Genomic DNA, 8,505 nt, shown 5'->3' on the forward strand with positions numbered 1-8,505 from the left:
AGTGGGATTGAGAGTCTAGCATGAGAATTTCACAGGTATTTGTAATTATTTCCGGCTCTTATACAAAAGTTCAGACATCTAGACCAAGGACTGCATTTATTCTGCTTGATCCCTTTGTCTCCTTTGTCCTCTTTGAGCCCGTGGTTGCTGTCAGCACTCCTCTCACCCAGTATGCCTTCTAGTAGAGAATTTGCACAGGATGCACCTTATGGTGTCTCTGCTGAGATCAACCACCCCAACATGAGACTGAGGAAGTTAATGACCCAGATCCCTGTGGAAGTGAAAGAAAGAGGCGCTAAAAAGACGTGGAACTCTTACATATGCCCATCAGTCCTAACCCTAAGGGCCCTGAAATGAAGGGAGTGCATCTGGGCTCTGCAAGGCACAGCTGGTTGGTTGCTACTTGCAGCCGGAGCCTATCTACTTCTGAGCAAGTCTGTGTATATCTGACTCCCTGCAGAGAGCGGGTCCTGTGTCTTACTCATCAGCAGCCAACATGGTGACTGCACGTGGTGGGTGTCTGATCAACCTGCTGAATGAATATTCCCTTTCCAAACACTCTCACCCGTATTTATTGGACCTCAACCTTTTTAGGGCACTGTTTGGAGTGCCCTTTTTAGGGCACTTTTAATACTGTCTTTGATCTTCCTTTGGGTTGGACTTGGGGGTGCGACGGGAAGAAGATCACCCAAATGTAATTTCTCCTAGGTTCTCTACATACATCTCCGGGCACTGTCTGCCTGAACACCGCCTGCTGCCGGAGAGGCTCTGACCTTGGCCAGATGGAGCTCCATGCCAGTGACTGAACCCCAATCATTAATAGCAGCTGCAGACCCCAGGAGCTCCCTGAAAAAGCAGGAAAGCCAGTTGCGATGAGAAACTTTCCACTGCCTACAACTAAAGGGAGAGAAACTACACTGGAATGTGAAGGCGGGGCCGAAATGTTTCTCTTATATATTGTTAACAATAACACCTTCACTTGAACTGGGCTTTGGAATTGATAAAATGCTCTTTTTTTTTTTTTTTAAAGATTTTATTTATTTATTTGACAGACAGAGATCCCAAGGAGGCAGAGAGGCAGGCAGAGAGAGGAGGAAGCAGGCTTCCCGCTGAGCAGAGAGCCCGATGTGGGGCTCGATCCCCGGACCCTGGGACCATGACCTGAGCCGAAGGCAGAGGCTTTAACCCACTGAGCCACCAAGGCGCCCCTAAAATGCTCTTTCTTGTATCATCTCATTTGCTTGTCTCCAATTTGCAGATGGAGAAACTGCTCTGAGACAGGCCACAATAGCATCTGGAACCTCCTGTGATCAGCTGCCAGGATCCTTTAATGAGAAGTTGTGTGTTCTTTGATGTCTCTCTGAGAGTCGCTCAAGGTAAGTAAGGACCTTGGGGCGGTCGGCTAGATGACCCCTAGCTGAGTGACTGTAATTGTTCTGACCGTTATGGGCTCACAAACCTTTTTTTTTTTTTTTTAATTTTAAGAGAAAGGAGATGTTAGCCAAGATGGGATTTTCCCAAAAGAATTCTTTAGAAAAGTGCCAGAACCTTTACCTTCCACCTTGACAGTCCCCAGAGACAAACTGAAAGGACCTCGCTTAATGTCTCATCCGAAGGGTATTTGCAATGCTGGCTTCATCATTCAAAGCAGGAAAGGCCTTTGTCATGGTCAGATGGCTTTAATGTGTTCTGAATGCTACATAAATTCAAACTTGATGGCTCATTTATTTGTTGGATTGAAGTTTTATACAATAAACTAAGCCTTGGTATTTACTAATAACTTGTGCACTGCCCTTTGTTTGTTTAGAACAGCCAGAAGGCAAAGAAGTTGACCGAGTCCCTCATGGCCAATATGGTGTTCAGATCCTGGCATTTCCTGGGATGCTTTATGGATTGGTGGGGGGACGGTAAGAGGGCTGTTTGCAGAGGGAGAGAGGGACGCTGTGGGGAAAGGAGGAGAGAGGAAACATTGTAGGGTATGTGTTTTATTCCAGACAAATTTGACATAGTCCCACCACCCATGCTTCAGTTGCTGAATTCAGTGAGCTGGGAATTCAGAACTTGGAGTGACAGGCCAGGCTTGGCTAGTGACTTGTGGCATGACCTTGGAAAATTCATTTTTCCCTGCTGTGTTTTGCTGTCTCACTTTGGAAAAAAAAAAGAAAGAAAGAAAAGCTTATAATAAATTCTATTCATTGTTCAAGGTGAGCGTCCTTAAACTACTCTCCTTCAGGAGATCTTTGCTCTTTACCTCTACCCCTCCCACAAAAATTTCTCTTTTTCTCAGAATCCGAGACACATCATTTGTCCCATGTCTTAGGGGCAAGAACCCAGGCTTTGGTGTGTGACTGAGCCAAGTGTGAGTTGTAACTCGGCCACTCATCTCAACTCAAACAAGTTAGGGAATGGTTTTGAGTTCCCATTTCTTTTTCTATAACATGGGAATAATGGCTTATATCTTGTCATGTTGTAAGAAGTACAGAATTGGACACATGTGAGGTCCTCAGCTCCGTGCCTGGCATTTACAAAGTACTCCTTACAAATGGGAGCAATTTTCATTCCAGCCTCATATTTTGGGGTTCCAGAATAGATTGTAAGCTCCCTGGGGAAAGGGACCAGCTGGTTTTCTGAAGACACAGCATCCAACCCCTGGAGATTTTTCTGTAGTATTTTCCATGACCACAGATGTTCACAGCCTACTTCTCGGAGACAGATAATGTGACTTCCTCTCAGAGGACTCTCTGAGAGCAGCAACATCTTTCAGTTCATTTCAAGAGTAACAACGAGTTCTGGGAATGACACAAGTGGGCAAAATCTGAAAGTCTCTACATTTCCATGGCTGAGGAAAGAAATTCCTGTTAAAATTGTATCAAAGGCTTTGCTTTTAGCACCTCCTCATTTCCAGACAACTACATTCTTCTTCCACTCTCACTCACTCATAGGTTCCACCAGGGGCTCATAGATGGGATAGGTTCTGGCCCTGAAAGAATAATGGCTTGCTGGACTAGAGCTGCAAGTCATTGTCACTGGTGTCTCACGGCCTCCTGGAGGCTGGTGCCTGACTGGGGCCTGACCTAAGGCTTGCTGTTCCTGAATTCCTTTACTTTCTGCTGTAGCTGACACTGGCGAGTCCTTCCTCCTCTTCTATGTTGGAGGAGTCTTAATTTTTCCAGTCTGTACATCTCTTCCAAGTCATTCAGAGGAGTTCAGATTAGTCTAAGCCAATTTTGATAGCCCCATTCCCCAAATTCAGCCAGTGAGAATAGGACTTCTGAGTAAGATTTCCTAACTCTAAAAAAGGGATAGAAGAGATACCAAGAAGAACGGGTTCCCTGTGTTATCAGGATTCTCCAGAGAACCAATACGATATGTGTGTGTGTGTGTGTGTGTGTGTGTGTGTGTCTATTTACCATAAGGAATTGGCTCACATGTTTATGGAGAAGGGCAAGTTTTGAGATCTGTGGGGTGGGTCAGCAAGTTGGAGATCCAAGAGAGCATATAGTTTAGTTCCAGTCTGAGTCTGAGGTTTGGAGAGCCAGGAGTCGATAGTGGAGTTCAAGTCTGAAGGTCAGCAGGACCAAGATCTAATAAAAAGCTACTGTTTCTGTTTGAATCTGAAGGGGGGGAAAGGCTGATGTCTCATTTTGAAGGTGGTCAGGGAGAAGAATTCTCTCTTACCTGGGGAGAGGGTGAGCCTTTGTGTGCCTTGTGTTCCTTCAACTGATTAGATGAGGCTCTCCCACATTAAAGAAGACAATCTGCTTTACTCAAACTATTCATTTCAATGTTAATCTCATCCAAATACACCTTCACAGAAATACCCAGAATAATGTTCAACCAGATATCTGGGCATGCTGTGGCTTAGTCACACTGACACATAAAATTAGCCATCACATTCCCTTTCTGACTTGGTATAGGTCATTATTTGACCTATACATTCCTTAAAGGTATGTTGAAGATCTAACCCTTGATACTTTAGCAGGTGACCTTATTTGGAAATGGGGTCATTGCAGGTGTAATTAGTTAAGATGAGGTCAAATTGGCATAGGGTGGGCCCTAATCTAATATGATTAGTTTCCCTAAAAAGAGGGAAATTTGGACATAGATACTGAGAGAGTACAGTGTAATGACATCACACTTTAATGATAGAGACAGAGATTGGAGTTATGGCAGCTGCCAGCCAAGAAATGCCAAGGATTTTGCAATACCCAAAGCTAAGAGAATGGCTTCACAGATTCTTCACTGAAGCTCTTGGAGGGAAACAACCAAGCCAACATCTGGTTTTCTGAGTTTTGGTCTCCAGAACTATGAAACAGTAAACTTTGCTGTCCTAAGCCATCCAGTTTATGACACTTTGTTACAATAGCCCTAGGGAACAAAAACTGTGTGAAGATGTCAGGCTCAGGACCGCTGTGCCATTTTGCTACCATGAGGGCTGCTCACAGACATGCTGGGGAGATCGTGTAGAGTCAGAAAAATGTGAATCTTTACTGAATTTGTTGAGTTTCTGAATTAACCAGCTCAGAAACTGCCTTACATCTAAGCTTTTTTTTAATATGAGATAGTACATAACCTTATTGTTTCACCCAATTGGGATTGAATTTTCTGAGATTTGCAGATAAGAACATTTGACTGATGGACTGATCTCACATCTTCCCTGCTCAGACAGATCCCCTTTCCCCTATGTTCCTTGTCTTTGTGAATGGCTTCCCACCCACCACCACCCATCATCAGATGCCCAAAGGAGAAACCCAATTGTCATCCTTTGTGCTTGCTTTTTCTCATCTCCCTAACTTAATCATTCATTAGACCTGGCCAGTGACCTCCTTATTGGCTTTCAGTGTGCCTAGTTATCACTCCCTCGATATTGTCCTCCCTCCTATGTGTTATCATAGTAGCTTAATTGGAGTCTCTGTGTCAAATTGTGATCAACTTAGACCATTCTTACTGAGCCAAAGCGATGTTTTATAATACATAATTTTCCCAAGTGGCCCTCATTGTCTTTAGGACAAAGTTCAAGTCCAATCTCCTTAGCATGGTGTTCATTGTCCTTCATGATCATGGCCTCTGGTTGCTATTTCAGCCTCATCTCTTGTCGCCTGTCCTTTGGTCAGACTTTGAAGCTGCTGAAGTTTTCACTTTCTCTCTCTTGCCTCAGGACCTTTGCATATGCAGCTCCCTCAAGATGAAATGCTACCCACCTCTTTTGGCCTGTCCAGGGTCAACTCATTCTTCAGACCTCAACTAAGCCACTCCTTCCTCCAGGAGGCCTTTTATGATACTCTGCTATTCTTTGGTTGAATATTTTCAGGTTCTAGAACAACACTGATACCACCTTTACTTTACCCTTAACATGGCCAGGAGGGTTCCAGGTTGTGGTGGCAAAAGCACTGGGCAGAGATCAAGGAGATATAGGTTCTTCCCTCTGTGTCTGCCACTGAGAAAGCTGTGGCTTTGGGGAACTTGGGAAACTCCATTCTCTTTTTGTGGCATCAAATGAGGGAGTAGGACTATACCAGTAGCCTTCAAACTATGCCTTTCAGAGCCCAAGGGTTCCAGAGAGATGGCGCAGGTAAGGGGCAAAAGAAGGACAAAAGTCCTCGATCCCATCTTCTAATTCCATTCAGGTCTTACTAACATCTGTATCAACATACTGTATGTTCATAAAAATTTTTTTCTAAAAAAGTAATTAAGAGCTTTAATGTTAGAAAACCATGATTCTTTCTAATGTCTCATTCAGCTCAAAGGTCCTATTGTAACATGGGCAGATGGGGAGTGGGAGAGGTTGAGGGAATAGAAGATGAGCATGGCTAGGTCTATTAGAGGAAGTGAGGAGAATTGTCAACCTGCCAATTGCTCTGGCCCAGTCAAACCTGGTCCAGCAAGGGGTTATGTGCTGAGCAACTGGGTAGTAGGGGTCAGTAGGGGTTTGGAGTCCGGAAAGCCTGGGTTATCTGGATTATGATCCTGTATGTTCTACAGAATCACCTGGGAGATTTTAAGAAACAGGGATGTCAGGGGCCCCTCCTCAGACAACTGAACCATCTCCAGGGGTAGGGAGGAGGCAGCTGAGTCATTCTGAAGGGTCTAAACCCTGGGAGGGGAGGGCCTGTGATTGCTTTGTTCACCATCATATTTCTGGTGCCTAATGCATAACATCAGCAGGCAATCGGAAACAGCAAATATTGAGTGACTGGGTGAGTAAATGAGTTTCATATTAGCACCTGATCAGATTTATATCACCTGCTTCAGGTTACTGCAACTCGCTGAGGTTCAGTTCTCTCATATATAAAGTGAGAAAAGTAGTTTCTACTTGGAAATGATGTGTTGAGAATTAGTAATATGTCAGGTACCTTGCAGACTATATGGCACATAGTGACTGATTAATGAAATGGTACTACAATCCTTTGTGGTACTTGATATTGCTCGGATTCAGACCAATAATGAACTCCATTCAAATTTGGCTGCCCAGATGTATCAGTCAGGATGAGCTAACTTATGCTATGGTAACAAATAATCCCTTGATCTCAGGGGAATAACATAGTAAAGGTTTATTATTGTCCAATTACTTGTCATCACAGGTTGGCTGGGGGATGCCAGAGTTTCAGTTCCTATGGAACGCTGAAATTTTTGTTTACTAGGAGGCTAAAGAGGAGTACCTTCTGGAGCTCCTTCCACTGGAAAACACTCTGCCCAGAAATGACTGCATGAAAGTTCCGCTCACAGATGATTGGCCAGAACAAGTCACATGGTGTTATAAACTGCAAGGGTCCAGAAAGTGCAATCCCATCAGGTGCCCACAAGGCAGAGCACAGTTGCTTTCAGTGGCCCTGCCTCTATATACACCTAGCTCAAAACAAAGACAGTGTACATCAATGACAGTTTGAGAAACGAGGAACTCTGAGCATTTGTCATGCTTCGATACCCAACATTGATTCCTCCTTGTGAAATCAGCACTCAAACATAATTTTTAAACAACTGAATGAGATATAGTTTACATTCTACAAATTTTACTAGTAACTAATTTCAATGATTTTTAGATTTATAGAGTTGTGCAACCATAGCCCCAAATCATCATATCCATCACATCTTGCCTGTGTAAGATCAGTCCCCACCCACACATACAACATCAAACAAATATTAATCTGTCTCTACATATGACCTTTCTGAACATTTCACACAAATGAAATCATACAATATGTAGTGTTTGTGTTTGGCTTCTTTCATTTAATGTTTTTGAGGTTCATCAATGTGGTAGCATTGTGGAAGTTCCAAAGGATTTTGGAGTGATCAAGAATAATATGTATATATATATATATATACATATTTCTTATATATATATATATAAAACCCAGAGAGGCAGTGACGTGCTCAGTATAGCACGAGAGGGTAAGTCCCTTTCAGGATGAGACCATCCAGAGGGTTATGGTTCTGGGACCACTATCCAGAAAGGGGAGAGAGTAAGGAGACTCCCCACAGAGAGATTGATCAGAAATGGGGCTTTTTTTTTTTTTTTTTTTTTTTTTTAAATCTCAGTGAGGTCTCTCAACAGTGCTGTCTGGGTCTGAGAGGAGGGCAGGAGCAGCTCAGGGTCTTATCTACTGCTAGCAGATATGGGATGAGATTTAGTGGGCAATGCAAAGCAGACAAGCTCTAAATTGTTAAAAATCTGCTTGTTCGGACTGTTTTTAGAATGATTGAATACATAAGAATTTGGGTTTCATCAGGCTTTTTGGCTAATGGGTCACAGCCTACTGAAATAGTCAACCTAGGGTCCAATACACAGAGACCATATTTGGCTCATTTACATAACAAGCATGTATCAGTAATTCCTTCTTCCCTCCCTCCCTTTCTTCTTCCTTCCTACCTACCTACCTTCCTTCCTTCCCTCTTTCCTTCCTTCCTTTTTTCCTTCTTTCCTCCTCTGCCTTCCTCCCTCCCTTCCTTCCTTCCTCTTCCTCTTTCTCTCTCTTTCTTTTTCTTTCCTCTGTTCCTCCCTTCCTTTTTTTCCTTTCTGCTGAATAATATTTCATTATATAGATCCACAACATTTTGTTTATCCATTCATCAGCTGATGGACTTGTGGATGTTTCAGTATTTGCTCTTATAAATAAGGCTGTTATGACCATTTACAAACAAGTCTTTTTTTGAGATAGGTTTTCATTTCTTTCAGGTAGATTTCTCGGAGTGGCATGGCTATGTCATATACTTTTATATTTGCCTTTAAAAAAAACAAACTGTTTTCTAAAGCAGCTATAAACATTTTGCATTACGGCCAGCAATGTTATGAGAGGTCTAAGTTTTCTGCATTCTTCCTAACATTTGCTATTGTCTTGTTTTGTTGATTATAGCCATTCTAGTTGGTGTGAAGTAGTGTCTCATTGTGGTTTTAATTTGTATTTCCCTGATCACTAATGATGTTCAGCATTTTTTTATGTGCTTATCAGTGATTTGTATAACTTCTTTGGTGATACATCTTTTGCCCATTTTTAATTGAGCTGTTGT

At 42.8% G+C, this 8,505-nt stretch overlaps 1 long non-coding RNA gene across 1 annotated transcript; it reads left to right on the forward strand.

Moving 5' to 3' along the window:
* The first annotated feature begins 1,259 nt into the window (after positions 1–1,259).
* On the forward strand, positions 1,260–1,773 carry LOC116583714. The gene is made up of 2 exons (XR_004282849.1): positions 1,260–1,376; positions 1,486–1,773. It is a non-coding gene; the product is annotated as an uncharacterized LOC116583714 (long non-coding RNA).
* The last annotated feature ends 6,732 nt before the right edge of the window (positions 1,774–8,505 follow it).

Source organism: Mustela erminea, chromosome 2 (assembly GCF_009829155.1).
Source record: "Mustela erminea isolate mMusErm1 chromosome 2, mMusErm1.Pri, whole genome shotgun sequence".
NCBI classification, from domain to species: domain Eukaryota; kingdom Metazoa; phylum Chordata; class Mammalia; order Carnivora; family Mustelidae; genus Mustela; species Mustela erminea.